Source organism: Pinus tabuliformis, chromosome 2_2, assembly GCF_031772625.1.
Source record: "Pinus tabuliformis cultivar Carrire ecotype Pingquan chromosome 2_2, CPIR1, whole genome shotgun sequence".
In the NCBI taxonomy this organism is placed as follows: Eukaryota; Viridiplantae; Streptophyta; class Pinopsida; order Pinales; family Pinaceae; genus Pinus; species Pinus tabuliformis.
The window spans coordinates 1,023,369,000-1,023,385,508 of NC_142300.1; positions in this window are offsets into that span (position 1 = coordinate 1,023,369,000).

Below are 16,509 nucleotides of genomic sequence, written 5' to 3' on the forward strand. Positions count from 1 at the left end.
CACTGCAAGTTTGACTCAAAATACGAATTGCAAACTTTTGCAATTGAGGGCACTGGCCACCAAAGGCCTCCCACCATTGTGCTACAAAAAACATAGGAGTGTAATGAATTATGAGTTAGATGAAGGCTGAAGCTCAACAAAAGTACAAATTATATCTAACTTTCAAATTATAAATGATTTAACAAACTTTAGTCTTTAATAAAAAAAGTAAAACTGTAAAACCATTAATAAATTGAAAATTGAAATTTTTGTTTACCTGACTCATCTGCTTCTCTTGCAATCTTTGCTAGGTTCTTCCCAAACGTACCTGTTTCATTGCTGAAGGATGTGACCTGTTGATGTATCTGCAGCTGATCAGACTCCGATGGGATCATGCGTTCAATGCAATCAACCAGTCCATCTCTGACCTCCCCGCTCAAAGCTCCTGGCTCCTTAGCTCTATAATGATACCGTGGGTTCAAAAAATACCCAGCTGCATGTATAGGGCGATGGAGTTGATTGTTCCATCTTTCATCAATGATTGCCCAAATGGGCCCATACTTTGCCACTCTATCCTTGTATGCTGTCTTTATTTGCTCCTTTGCTTGATCCATAGCCTCATAAATGAAGCCCATAGCCAACCTTTCCCCATCCACCAACCGCAACACCTTAACCAGTGGCTCAGCAAGCTTCACAATCTCTGCTGCCTTTCTCCAAAAAGTTTCATCATGTACTTTCCTTTTCAATTCTCTGCCTTCTGGTTTGTTAGACCAATTGGTTTGATTCCATTCATCACTGGAAAACATCTTTTGCAAGTTTCTATGTTGGGAAAGCATAGATTGCAATGTCAAAAAATGTGTAGCAAATCTAGTGATGGCAGGCCTGATAATATCATTGCCTCCAGTGTGTTTCCTCATGAGACTCAAAACTAGTGTATGATTGTAGATAAACTTTGTTATGATTTTGGCATTATCTACAGTGTTTCTGACCCAATCTAATTTTCCAATATCCTCAAGCATGAGGTCTATGCAATGTGCAGCGCATGGGGTCCAAAAGATGGTCTTGTGTTTTTCCTCTAACAGTTTACCAACAAGAACATAGTTAGAGGCATTGTCAGTGATGATTTGAACAACATTAGCCACCCCCACATCCTCAATAACCTCATCCAATAGTTGAAACAACAAGTGGCCATCTTTTACCTTATCAGATGCATCAACTGATTTTAAAAACATGGTTCCCTGTGGGAAGAAGACAAGAAAGTTTATGATGGTACGGTTTCTTTGATCAGTCCATCCATCTGACATGATGGTACACCCTGTTCTTGCCCATGAGTCTCTGAACTCTTGCAAATACTCATTAATGGATTGAATTTCTTTCTGCAAACGAACCCCCCTTAGCTCTTGCATAGTAGGGCCTTTGAAGCCTTTTCCAGCAGCATGTATGGCATCAAGCATAGGCTCATAATATGGTGAACGAGCAGCATTAAAGGGGATATCAGCATCATACCACCATCTAGCTATGTAGTCACAAGCAGTCTCCCTCAATTCTTTCTTCCAATGGTCATCTAAAATGGGCTGAATTTGACCTTTACTAACTTCAGGACCATGTGCATCTGATGGAGAGGAGGGAGTGATTTAACTTTTGATAGTCACATCACCCTTCATTCTACCCTTTGCCTTATCTTGAACTGAACCAAAAGAGGGAGGAACATAACGGAAAAGGTTGGATGCCTCAGTTTGAGGGATAGAGGAAGAACCCTCAAAATCATAGTGGGGGTTGGTAGCCATCATTCTTTGTATCTCCCTCTTCCTCCCAATTTCATCTTGTATCTCTTTTTTCCTAGCCTTATCTTCTTTAAATTTTTCAAAGCTTTCCACCAAATCATTTCTAATTTCCCCAATTTGATCAGAGGGACATGCAGTAATTTGGCCTTTAATCCCTGCCAAGTGTTGTTTCAGCCTATGAATCCCCCCAGGACCTGCCTTAATTTTCTTATGGCATTTGACTATCAACCATTTCAACATATGCCCAAGCAGGATCTTTTGCTCTAGGTGCCATTTTTTGACTAGGAAAACAATCTGAAAATGAAAAAAAAATAAAAAATTGATTCAATGTTCATTTATTTGACAAAAAACACTCTCTAAGCTTTCTTGATATGCACCTAAAATTTACTAAGCAAAAACAGATTTGTAAGGGTGGAAAAAAATACCTCCAGGCACAAACCGCCTCCTCAAGCTTGCTCCAAAAATCAGCTCCTCAATGTTGCTCCAAATGGCTGCCCAAGAAGCTCCTCACTCCAGCTACAATGCTCCTCCAAGACTCCTCACTGCTGCTCCAAAACAAGCTCAAGAACTGCTCACTAATTCTCAAAGAAGACTCTCACTCAAATGCATAAGACTGCTGTGAGTGAATGAGAGCATTTGGCTGTCTTAAATAGGGTTTGGGAGGGGGAAATGGACCCCAAAAGCACTTAACAATTTACCTAAACCCTTTGGAATCCATAAACTGATTTTAACTTTACCACAAATCCAAAAAAAAGTGAAAAAAAATCATGATTTACGCTGCCCAGCCGGTTTTCATTGACTCGGCCTGGTCAATACGGACTCGGCCTGGTTGACCGAGTCAACTATGACTCGGCCTGGTCATTGGATGACTAGGCCGAGTCATAGTTGACTCGGCCAACCTAGCTAGTTAGCTGGCCTAGTCGTAATTTTTTTTAATGGCTCAGTTTGACTAGGCTGTTTCCGAGTTGACTCGGCCTGGTTGTAAAACAATGGTGTAAAGTGTGCGATGCATACTGAAAGGACCTACTATAGGGTGCGATGGGTGAGAGTGGACAAATGGCAGAGACAGTTTGCGAGGTGGATGACCATAGAATCTTCCATAAACTTCTCCTATGACACTTGCCTCTCTGAATTCACCCAGGGATGAGTAGGATATCATCAGTCTCCAAGTGGAATCAAGAACTATCAGGGTGTTAGCTACCTATATCAATAGGTTTCATATTTCATGATTGACAATGAAAAGGTCCAAATATGCTCTGCTTTGATGATGCAAAGATCACATATTTCCAAGAGAATACAATCTGTTCTTATAGCTTGATGTGGACTCAAATTTGATGGATGGTCCAACAGCCTAATTTGGATCATGCCATGTCTTAAATTTTCAGTTGTAGAATAGAGAAAGAAGTCTGTCCAAACTATTTAATCTTGGCAGACTAGTAGCTTAGGTAGAGAAGTAAGGCTCCCAACTGCTTAATCTGGGACCTTCGAAGAAATAAGGGTAGCAGTAGATAGAAAATCCAAAGGAAAAAGCCAAAGAAAAGAAAAGGAAAATAAGGGTCTGCAAGTCCAAGTGCACCCTCCAAGAAGAAATAAAAAATACTAGGCAAGTAGATGGGTAGGCAGATGGGGTTGCAGAAGTGTTATTCCTTATAATTGAATGTATGCTAAACTATTTCACAAAAGCAGAATCAATGGATTGAGAAGTCCTTCTTCTCTATCAGGTTGCAGCAAAGAAAAGAAGCATATCTAACTTCCCACTTATCCCCTTTCCCATTCATTACTAATATCCCCTCATCAGCGGAGATTCATGGAAGAATTGGTGGTTTTATGGTGGTTCTTAGTCCTATTAGAAGCCACATTTCTTGTCTAAAACTCTTTTCATTTTGATCTACTCCCTAAGCTAAGTTATTTTCAAATAAAATTAGTATTATCTCCCCTCATCCACTCCTTTCATCCATATTAACCCCTAACTTTATTGTATAATTCCCCTATGTTACCCTTTCCCTATTATTATAACACCATGGTGTACAAACCCCAAACATTGTATAAATATCCCTCCCCTTGGCATTATAGCCATATGTCCTCTGTCAGGGATCAAAATGACATCTGGCCACTTTGATAAACGTAAGTCTAACCCCCCTCCCCTCTTCTGAATTCATTTTTCCCATTAAAACCTTCATTTGCTGAGAAAACCTTATAAAAGACCCATTTTTACCCATACCCGCTTTAAATTGCGAAATAACATCAAAACCCCCTTTTTTCCGCTTATCCAAAGTATCCGCCCGCATTATTTTTATTCCAAAAAACATTGGAAAACATTGCAAACCCAATGTCCCAAAGGTTTTCCGCCGGGCGCAGACCCCAAAAAATATATTATTTTAATCCATTTTCCGCTGTCATATCAACCGCGCAACTCATCAACCCGTCAACCGTCCGATCGAGCGCTTTTGATCGGACGACCATTATACATATCGGGTTGGGCCCGACGTCTGACATTTAGCACCCAAGAAACTGTCAGAGGGTGACATCAGACCTCTGCCACGGGTCGCCCTCACAATTTCTCGGGTTGCCCTCTGACAAAACCGTCACCGTATCGTAGGCAGTCCGAGAAAACCATTACCGCCTTTCTGTTTACCACCAGTTTTGTCGGGCCTGCATCGTCCCCATGTCAGAGCCACGTCATTGCCACCCCGCCACCGCATCAGCTCCTTCGTCCGCCCCCGCGCTGATATGTCTGCCACTTCATCATATCCGTGGACCAATCACAGCCTGCCACCTCACCTGATGATGTCATACTGACATCATCCGACCTCGACCCCACCTGATGACGTCATGCTGACGTCATCCCAAAAACGCACCAATATGCCAAAAATCCATATATTGGCCAAAATTTCATGTTTTTTCCACTTTTGCCAAAAGAGACTGTTGTTATTTCTGCATGTTGTTTACGTTCAAACCGGCGCCAACCTGTCAAATTTGATCCCGAAACCGTCGATGCCTCCATTGTACCTGCAGTTGCAACCTGTTATCGGCCATTCGCAAGGTATTTCTCAAGATAAATCCCTGTACCTGGTTTTATCATATTTCTGCAAACAAACTGTTTAAGAAGGCCTAAAAACACTTATTTCACCATCAATTACCCAGTGACCTGCACCTATTTAAAATAGGTGGAACGATAAACCTTCTGCAGAGCCCGCATTTGATAAATTGATCTGAACTCACAGCTAGTTCGCGCAGTCGTGAACTAGAAACCTCGACTGACTAAATTCACCATAGAAATACTCCTGTCAGTCCTGCTACTGTTTTAATCACTTCCTCAAATAGTATTTCAATTGCTGTCTGCTCAATTTACCCTCTATTCCTTGAAATTCACACTTCCATTGCATAAAGAACTCCTCTGTGTTATTCTTCTCACTCGAAACAGTTCACATACAATTCAGAAGCCTCATTAGCCATGGAGACACCAATAGCCCTGAATGTTCAGCCTCTGAATGCCCCTCAAAGGGAAATAGAATGGAAAGCCCTGGGAGACATGGATCATCAGATGTTAGACTGGTTCCCAAAGAACTCTAAGTTTAATATTCATATGCTCAATGAACTAAAAGCTCAACACCTTAATGGAGCTGATATTTTAGGGATTTGGGACTCAAATTTGCCCATCTACAACCTCCCTCAAGTCAATGCCCTTTCGGACTTGATCCATAAATGCCAGGAATGCTATGATCCTTGCCAGAGAGCTATTCTAAGTCCTATAGGCTCAGTTTTGTTCTTTATCACCCAGAGACCATAAATGAGATGCTGCATTTCCATACTGCCAGGCCATTGACCCCCCTTTCCATGTTGGATTTAATAAAGAAGGGGAGTAATTTGTCAAGTGCCCAGATTACCAAAATTAACCAGTTATTTGTGTAGCCAAGCTCTGAAACTATAAGGACTCCTCCTATTGGATATCACTACCTGAATGACCTGGGTAGAATGCTAGTGGATTTGATCAGCTATGTCCTGGGATACAGGGGAATTGAGGATGTTGATGACACTATAATGGCAATGTTGTCCATGTTTTCTCTTGGAAAGCCTCCAGCTATACACTATGACTATGCCACCTATATTGCAGAAAAGATACATGAACAACTTATGAATCTACCACGGGAGAGGGTGTTCAGATTCACCTCATACATCTACCATCTGTTCTTGTTTTATCAACCAGATAGTTTCTCCATTCCCCTCAAGAAACTCAATGCCCAGGGAAGTCCAAGTTCAGTTATGTTTTGGACTTCAGTTTTCCATAATGTTTCTCAATCACCATACACATACTGTGAATTTGTAGACCTGTTCATTCACCCAGCTATGACATTGATGTATGGTGTCCCTCCTCCAAGGTTAACCGATGACATGTAGAGAATTCTCCATCTCTCCAAATCCTACAGCATTGGTGATTGGTATTTTTACCAACACCACACAATGATCAGAGTATATGGCTGTGAGTTGGACCCTTACAAGCTGCCAAGGTATGTTCCTATGAGACTGTTTGCCCTAGAATACTTCAGGCAGTTTGGAAGTGCAGACTGTTTCCATTTCCAAAGTAGGAATAAGAAGGTGCAGCTGAAGGTAAGGAACCAGCTAGGCCCTTTTTTATACAATAAAAGAGAGGAGGGATGGAAGGAGGCAGCTATGATCTTAGAGGGTTTCAAATTGAAACCAGTTTTAAATGGATACCTTATTACCGTAATCATTTTATCTCCCTCAGAAGGATAAGATACAAATTGGGTAACTATTCACATGTTAGGCTGCCTCATATTGAAAAATATGCAAATTCTTTAAGCTGGAAAGAGGGCACTCTAGAAGCGCCAATCTCTAGAGAGCAGATACTAGAGAGAGAGGCTAGGAATCTTCAAAAAGAAGCTGACTTGGAAACTTGTGGACAGGTTTCCCCCTCATATCAAAGGAAACTTGGAGCAGCTACCTCATCTTCAACAACACATCAGCAAACTGCCATGGACACTCAATAGACATCCAGCAAAGGCAAAGAAAAGCAGGTGGAGAAGGAACATCCACCTCCCATGACTGAAGGGCAAGCAGAAAAAGAGATGAAACAGCAAGAGGAAGTGCAGCATCAGGTAGAGCAACAACAACAACAGGAATCACAACAAAGAGAAGGGCAGCATGACATAGAGCAGCCCACACAGCAAGAAGGGGCAGTTGAGGCCCCAATTCTCACTGAGCAGCAGGTTCGAAACATAGTACCTCCTAGGCAAGAAGCTATTAATGAAACCTCAGTCCTCCAAACTCCACAAAAGGAGGATGTAAGCAGGAAAAGGGAGAGAGAGACTCCCTTGACTACATCAACAAGTCATGGTGAGAAGAGGCACAGGATGAATCCCCTTTCAGAGGAAGAGATGCCTATAGGGCAATCTTTGGGTATGGGCCCACCCAGTTTGGAGGCATATGCAAGTTCCTTCCAACAGGAACAAGAGAGGACAGTAGGAGGAGAAGTCAGCTCCTCTAGTCAGCAGAGAGAGGGTGAACTGAGTATCAAACAACAGTTCATTGAAATAAAGAAAAGGAATGAGCCCATAAAAATAAAGCTGCATAACCATTTGTTGAAATTGGCTCCCACCAACCAGCAGTGACTAATGTCTGCATATGATGTCCAGGAGGGCAAGATGATCATGAGTCACCTCATACCAACTAATTTGCAGCCACAGTCCCCTTCAGATTACTTAAGGACCAATCTTGAGGTCCTCGCCAACGACATCCACCCAATGGATAAAATTGAATTGCATAAACAAACAGATGAGATGGTCTATGCTTCCTTGGCAGACAAGACATTGGATAACTACAGGCTAGAAAATATCCTTAATAATACAGCTGCCCAACTTGAGTTGGAAACGGCATCCTCACAAGCAAAGGACAACAGAATAAGGTCCTTAGAAGATATAATTATTGAGATTGGGCATGATCCCAAAGATATCAAGGGCATACAAGAAATATTAAAATTGAGGGATGTAGATATGGCAGCTTTAAGGAGAAAGATCAAACTCCCAGCCACAATTCACCCTTAAACAGATGAAGTAGCTCAACAAAGGCATGATCAAGATGCCACAGCTTTGCTGGTGTCTCTCTACAAGCAGCTTATCCAGACAGAAGAAAAGCTGGGAGAATCAGAGGTTGCACACGTAGCGTTACAAGCAACTCTAAAACAAAGAGAAGAAGGTCGGACCTCCCAGCCTCCTCCTCAAATCATTAACCTTGAGGAAGCTCCTCCAACTGCTATTCCTCCTCCTCAACAGACTGCAAAAGCAGCACCATCTACTTCAGCACCACCAACAACAGAGCAGGCCCCTATCTTGGATATGCAAAAGCTAAGGAATGAGATTCAGGCCCTGGAAGCTCAAATGACAGAACTGAATGAGATCAGGGAGAAATTGGCCAAAGTAAATGATAGATATGACAAATCCAAAACGTCTGTGGCAGAAAAGGGCAGGGAGATAAAATCCCTCAAAGACATGATCAAAGAGCTAGAGAATGAGCTCAAATTAGATAAGGTTGTGGCTAAGCTTAAAATAGTGCTGTGGGCAGTCCATGAGCAGTTAGAGCTCATTCCAAAAGAACAGACTGAAATTCAGAGGTCAAGGGCTGCTCTAAGCAACATGCCTGAAGTGGCCACCAGGATGATTAATGTGCTTAATAATAGAACAAGTACTCAGTTGGCTACCATGGGGATTTCAAACAGAACTGAGACCATTCAGATAATCAAGAGGGTTCTTACACTGAGAAACTTGGTGCAGACATTAGAGAGAAGAACCCAGGACATGCAGACTGAGGTAAACATGTTTATGGAGAAATTTCAGGTATTAGAAAACAGAGGGCTCCCTAGCTTACTGAACAGCGCAGGGAGACTGTTCACACATGAGAAGTATTCAACAAGTCAGAGCAATGAGAAGCCAAGCACCTCAGAGGAAACAAGGCCAGCCACAGGATAGAACCTCTACAACAGAGTAGAAAGTTTATTTTTTATAATGAATGAAATTAGACACCTGTTTGAAGTGCCTCCCAATTTCTATAAATATACAGAGGCAGAGGAGACTATGGATGCAATTCTCAGGCATCAACTACCTACACAAGAATGGTGGACTAAGGCAATACAGATGATTTCATAAACAGGAAGACATTCAATAAATTTTGTTCATGGAAAATGCAAATTGTCATACACAGGACAGTTTAAAAGAATCAGCATGCATTAAAGATGAAAGCTGAGCCAACTCAGCAGAACTTACGGCCAACAAAGCAAGGTGAGAAGCTACAGGTGTCCAGGCCGAGAAGCTACAGCAGAGTAGCTCCAAAAGCACATTTTTCAGCATTAATGCAGATCACTCCAACCGACGCAGTGGCCTCCAAAGGCCAAAAATATCTTCTGACAGACATAAAGATGCATTTACTTTGTATTCAATGATGTAATAACTTTCTTATCTAAATATCTTGAAAATTTGGTGAACGTCTTCATTTATGAGATAACTTAGCACTCAGATATTTTGTATAACCGATTGTATATATTTGCCCCTCGCACAAGCTTGCAGGGGTTGTTGTTGATTTCTCTTGAAGAAGTTCTTATGCTGTAATCTTTTCAGAGTTTAATAAACAAAGTGATGGAATTTCTCAAAGTTCTGGAGTGTTGAATGCGTTCTCGTGTTTGTTGAAAACTGCAGGATTCCTGTGTACCTCACAATACAATAAGTTTTCTGTAACCCTCTTTGTTTTGTGTTTCAATTTTTACAATCCATATATGTTTCTAATTTCTAAGTATTTAGCAACAAAGAAAAAGAATAGCCTTCAGGATTTATTCATGCAATACCCTGAGCTCAATCTATGTTGTTAATGAATGTTTTCTTCAGCTATAATCTTGATAAGTGTAATTCTTAATTGCTGCACTATCAGAATATATCTTTCAGAATATATCTTTCACAGTGACCTTTGTTTCAAGAATTCAAGTTTGCTCATGTGCAACATGTTTCACTTTCACATCACCAGCTTAATGGAGAATTCTTAATTGCTATCTGTTGGCTGAGCATACATCACCACTTAAGTTTAAATTTTGTTTGTTGAGATACCCAATAGGCCCTGCAGTCTGAACATTCTCACTCCAGCATTTCAAAACAGTTCACAGCTCTAGACTCCATTGCCCAATGATATGCTACTGTCTGGATACTACATCTTAAGCACTGAAAGAAGTCCTTCAACCAAAACATAAACCAAAAACCTGAGCATAATAGCTAGCCTAAAACACTGTCAAAACATAGACAAATCATAAAGAGAGAGCCCTCTCTGATTACAGTTTGGCTAGAAACTGTAATCCAAAGATTGGTTAGTGGTTACCTCGGTTGTATTCCCTTGGGAGTCATAGGGAACAACTTGGGTGTTAACATAATTGGCGACTCCACTGGGGACTGAGCATATTGTTTTTTCAACTGTTGTTTGCCAAAGCAGTGGTTTTAAAAAGCTTCAGCAGTCCCTTAAATAAATCCTAAAAAATCTTAGAAAAATACTCAAAAAGAGGTTCAGAAGCTAGCTCCCAAAAGGGAAACCAGACACACTAGGTCAAACCCTGACCCAAATCCACCAGCAGTTTTTGAAAACCCAAATACAATTCCCAAAATAATCAGGAAACAGCAAAGGCAGGAAACTCCTAGGGATTTGAGTCCTGAGACAGCTCACCCTGAGCCAGTTCCAACTCCTATCAAGGTTCTATTTCGGTCTACTCCTGTTTCCCCAAGTTCACCATCTAGGTCTCAAACCCCTCCTTGCACATCTTCACCCACTGAACATATCCCCTTGAACAATACCCTAGGTGCTGCTACACCTATTACCCCTGTAGTACACACCGTTGCTTTTATCCCAGTTGCCCCTGTAAATCCCCCAAACCTTGTGAATATGGCTAATAGATATGCACCCTTGCAAATACCAGTTAATGCTGCAGCTCTACCCCAAGACTACCAAACCAAAATCTCATATTTTGACTCCACTGGCCCTTTGACAGCTTTTCAGCATGCCAAAAGGATGCAAGACCATTTTGAGACCTATGAAATAGATGATGACAGTGTGAGAATGAGGATGTTGTTTCAAAGCCTAACTGGGGATTTAAGGACTTGGTTTAGATCCCTGAATGCAAATTCCATTACAACTCCTGATGAGATGTATCAAGCCTTTACTAGCAGATGGGAGAAGAAGAAAGATCCTTTGCACATACTTGGGGAATATGACACTATCAAAAGAGGTCCCCAAGAGACTGTTTTGGAGTATTGTGCAAGATTCAACAATGTATATAACGCAATACCACAAAATTTAAGACCTCCCCCTGATTTGGCCTTGTACAAATTTCCTGATGGTTTTGACCCTGACATGGCCTATCAGTTAAAGGAAAGAGACCCCCAAACCCTTGCAGAGACCCAAAAGGTTGCTGTCACAGTGGAAGCTAACCTGATTGCCAAAAGAAATAGAGCAAGGTTGGAAAAGAGAACAACCTTCAAAGAAGAACCCTTTGCTTTTGATCAAAAGCTGGATGCAATACTCAATGGAATGAAAAGATTGGGTGATAGAGTGGAATCGGTTGAGAGAAAATCATGATGGGAAGCACCACAAAACAACCCTCCTAGGAATCCAAATTTTAGGAGAACTCAAAACCCAGGCATTGGCAAGCCCAGTGCTGACCAAGACATAAGACCCCCTTTCCAAGAAAATTATGCAGAGACTTCCACATCAACTGAACCCAATGAAGATTATGAGATTAATTTAATGGGTCTGGATGGTGAAAATCAAGTTTTCTTAACACAAGAAGAACATGAGGATGATGAAATCAAACTGTTCCAAACTAAATCAGGTGAATCCTTTGACTTTAAACAAGGCTATGGCACTGCTATTTATGAAGTCCATAAACAATACAAGCTAAGGAGTAGAACTGTGAATGTAAATCAGCCTGAAAAGATAAAGGATAATCAGCAGCCTAAAAGAGCCATCGTCACAGAGCCTAATGACAAAACAAATTCACCTACAGAAGAAGTAATTATTGAAGAGATAATTGAACCATTGTCCTTAAAACAGCAGCCTATGGCTACTTCATCCTCTCACCCTAGTTTAAATGTTACTCCTCAAGAGATGAGTAAAAAAGACAAGTCCCAAAATCAAGATAAGAATCAAGAAGAAGATTTAGGGAAGAAGGAAAGGACTATTATCCATAACCCTAAGACCCAATCTGAAAAACCCTTTGACCTAGAAACTGAAATTGGCAAACTAAAGATAGCAATTCCTCTCTCAGAACTAGCCAAGCATGACATTTATAAACAACAGATCAAGAAATCCCTTCAACTCACCAACATCAAAGATGATGTCAATGTGTTGGATGACACCCCAGAATTATTGTTTGGCCCAGAAGTGGATGGAAAAACAGTAGTCACAGGGGTATTACCTTTTTATGTCAGCTTACATATTCATGATAAAATATTACATAATGCAATGTTTGACTCAGGGGCCTCTCACAATCTCATGCCAAAAGCAGTCATGGAGAGATTGAATCTGGATATAACAAGACCATACAAGGACCTCCTTTCCTTTGACTCCAGCCAAGTCAAGTGTTTAGGTCTCAAAAAAGATTTATGTGTGTCTCTGGTGCAATACCCAAACAAAACAATTCTAATGGATGTTGTAGTTGCAGATATCCCACCTAAGTATGGGATGCTGTTATCAAGATCATGGGGAGCTAAACTCCAAGGTTCCCTACAATTAGACATGTCATATGCCACCATCTCTGTTTTTGGGCAACCAAAAAGACTATACGGAGAAACTCTCATGAAATACATGGTCAGCAGTGAAGAAAAGCCTCAAAACTTTCCCATATATGCTGTCCATTCAGACATAGACTCATACATTCTCTTCAATGACAGCACAACTCTCTCAAAAAATGATGTTGAAACCAAGATACTCATACAAGAGGAAGACTCTAATGAAAGAACTACCACTCATGAAACAACAGTCAATCAATCACTAGACACTGATGTTGCTCTAGTTGTCAAGCATATTCAATCAAATGATGAGACTGTCCTAGAAGACAAGCCAGATGAAAAACCAGAACTTCAACTCACATTGCCAGCACATTAACAGATCATTAAATCTCCTTCACAACAAGATATTCTATAGTTCCTTGAATTTGATGGCTCAGTCAACAAATTAGGGGCAGGAGCTGGAGTTTGGGTACACAATAAAGAAAACAGTCGTGCAAAAGGCAGAGCCTATAGATTAAACTTCAGATGTACTAATAACATGGGAGAATATGAAGCTCTTTTACTAGGCCTCAAGTTAGTAAAATTCTTGCAAGCTGCCAGGGTTTCAATCATGGGAGATTCAAATTTAGTTATCCAACAAGTGAAGGGAAATTTTGTCACAAAGGACAAAAGACTAAGGTCTTATAGGTCTGCCGTTGCTGAGGTACTAAACTTTTTCTCTGAATTCCAAATCACTAAAATTCCTAGAACCCACAATCTATATGCTCATAGTTTGGCCACATTTGCTAGTACTTGCAAATTACCATTGGAACCTAACAATTGTTTTACAGCTGAGATAAAACACAGACCCTCCATTCCAAACAATGTTAAAGATTGGCAAGTATTTGAGGATGATATGCAAATAAACAATTTTTTAACACTACAACAAGAGTTTGCAGGTTTAAATATTGACACTGACAGAGCAAGTCAATCACAAATACTTGACAGAGCAAGTCAATCACAAATACAGTTTGAACAGACTGACCACACAATATCACCTAGAACAGCAAAACAAATGCTAAATCCAACTATCTTCAACAAGGAAAACATTCAGCAAATTCAACCAATCAGTTGTGAAGAAGTGGCCAATGCTGAAACTCAAATCATAGAGCTGAAAGACAATTTTCTGCCAACAGGCCTAACTCCACTAGAGGATATCTTTGATTCAAATGATATTCCCAAAAAACCAAAAATGCAGCCCTTAAATGCAGCCATCGAAGAATGCAACATTGGTACCATTGACAAACCCAAAATAATAAAATTGTCTGCATCTTTACCTCCTGATCAAAGGCCTAAATACATTGACCTCTTTAAAGAGTTCCAGGATGTCTTTGCATGGAGTTATGAGGATCTAAAGTCCTATGATACCTCTGTTATCGAGCATACTATCCCTCTCAAGCCTGACCAAAAACCCTTTAAACAAAAATTGAGGAGAATCAATCCTATGCTTCTCCCAGCAATGGAACAAGAGGTACAGAAAATGTTCAAGGCAAGCATCATAGCACCTATCAGATTCTCTGAGTGGATTTCAAACTTAGTCCCTACCAGAAAGAAAACTGGTGAAATAAGGCTGTGTGTGGATCTAAGAAATCTGAACCAAGTATCCCTCAAAGACAACTATCCATTACCCAAGATGGATCACATTCTCCAAAGAGTGGTAGGGGCCTCAAGGATCTCATTACTTGATGGATTCTCGGGTTTTAACCAAATCTTAGTACACCCTGATGATCAAGACAAAATTGCATTTACAACCCCATGGGGAACTTTCAAATATGTAAAAATGCCTTTTGGATTGAAAAATGCAGGGGCAACATTTCAAAGAGAAATGGATATTGCTTTTGCAAAGGAGATTCATGACCTTTTAGTCATTTACTTAGATGACCTCACACCTTTTTCAAAATCTGACCAAGAACATTTAAAACACTTAAGGCAGATTTTCCTAACATGCAGGAAATATGGAATTTCATTGAATCCCAAGAAATCCCTGTTTGGTTTAGAGGAAGGTAAACTATTGGGCCACATCATTTCTAAAGATGGCATTAGGATTGATCCAGACAGGATACAAGCTATCTTACAAATGCCCCACCCAAGAAATATCAAAGAATTGCAAGGATTTTTGGGAAAAATCAATTTCTTGAGAAGGTTTCTCCCAAACTTAGCAGAGCTAATCAGATTACTAAATAACATGCTAAAGAAAGATTCAAAAGTGAAATGGACTGTTGAAGCAAATCAAGCCTTTGAAGGTATAAAGCTGGCCCTTACCCAAAACCCAGTCTTGACCAATCCTCAATTTGACAGAGAATTTATCATTTTCTCTTTTGCCTCCCAGCATACTATTGCTGCTGTTTTGTTACAGAAAGATGACCAAGGAAATGAGAAGCCCATTTCTTTCTTTAGTAAAGCTCTTAGAGATGCTCCCCTAAAATATCAAATCATGGAGAAGCAAGCTTATGCTTTGGTCAAGGCCATCAAAGACTTTAGGATTTACGTCCTTTATTCACATGTTATAGCCTATGTACCAAGCCCCATTGTTAAAGACATTCTCACCCAAGAAAATTTAGAGGGCAGAAGAGGAAAGTGGATTGCCAACATTTTGGAATTTGATATTGAGATAAAACCTACAAAAATAATAAAAGGGCAAGGTTTGGCGAAACTAATGACAGAAGCAAATTTCCAAGCCTTAGACATCAACCAGCTGGACAGTGAACCGGAGCTGGAGACTCCAAAGATCAATGTAGCCTTTGAACAATCCCCGTGGTACTCTGATATATGTTATGTATTGCAAAACCTGTGTGCTCCCCCAGGATTGTCGAGAACTAAATGTAGGTTCTTAAAAATGAAAGCTTCTAAATTCTGTGTTATGGATGGAAATTTGTTTTGGAAAAACCATGAAGGAATATTGCTAAACTGCCTAATTGAGAATGAAACTGACAATATCATAAAAGAAGTTCATGCAGGTGACTGTGGTGGACACTTGTACTGGAAGTCCATTGTGGATAAAATACTAAGGGCTGGTTACTATTGGCCCACCATGTTCTTTGATGTCAAGAAATTCACCACCTCATGTCATAAATGTCAAGTGTTTGAGGGAAAGAGACAGTTACCGCCACTTCCCTTAAGGCCTATTGCAACAGAGAGACCTTTTCAACAATGGGGCTTGGATTTCATTGGGGAAATTCATCCCTCATCTTCGGGCCAACATAGATGGATCTTAACAGCCACAGACTACTTCACTAAGTGGATTGAAGCTGTTCCATGCAGACAAGAAAATGATTCAACAATCATTCAGTTTTGGAGAATAACATATTGGCTAGATTTGGTTGTCCTAACAAAATAATAACAGACAATGCTGCTGCTTTCATATCTAAGAAAATGGTGAATTTCTGCCACAAATTTCACATTACCTTAGGCCATTCTACTGCATACTATCCCCAAGGTAATGGTCTTGCTGAGTCATCAAATAAAAGCCTGGTAAACATTATAAAGAAAGTGCTAGAAGAGAACAAAAAGAATTGGCATAAGAAGCTTGTGAATGCTCTATGGGCAGATAGACTAACAACCGAGAGATAAATTGGCACCATCCCATATGAGTTGGTTTATGGATTAGAAGCCAAATTTCCTTCATCACTAGGTGTGCATGTTATGAAACTTCTTCAAGAAAGCCAAGCTGAACAAAATGATATGCAAAGAAGGATCAATCAAATCATATGTTTACAACAAACTAGAGACCAAGTTTTGAGCAGAGTTCAAGTTCTACAAGAAAAATTAAAGAAGGCCTTTGACAGAAGAACTAAGGCAGAAGATTTCAACATTGGTGACAAAGTCCTCAAGTGGGATTCAAGAAGGGAAGATAAAGGAAAACATGGAAAATTTGATTCCCTTTGGATAGGACCATTTTCTGTCCAAGCAGTACAAGGAAACAACACTTATTTCCT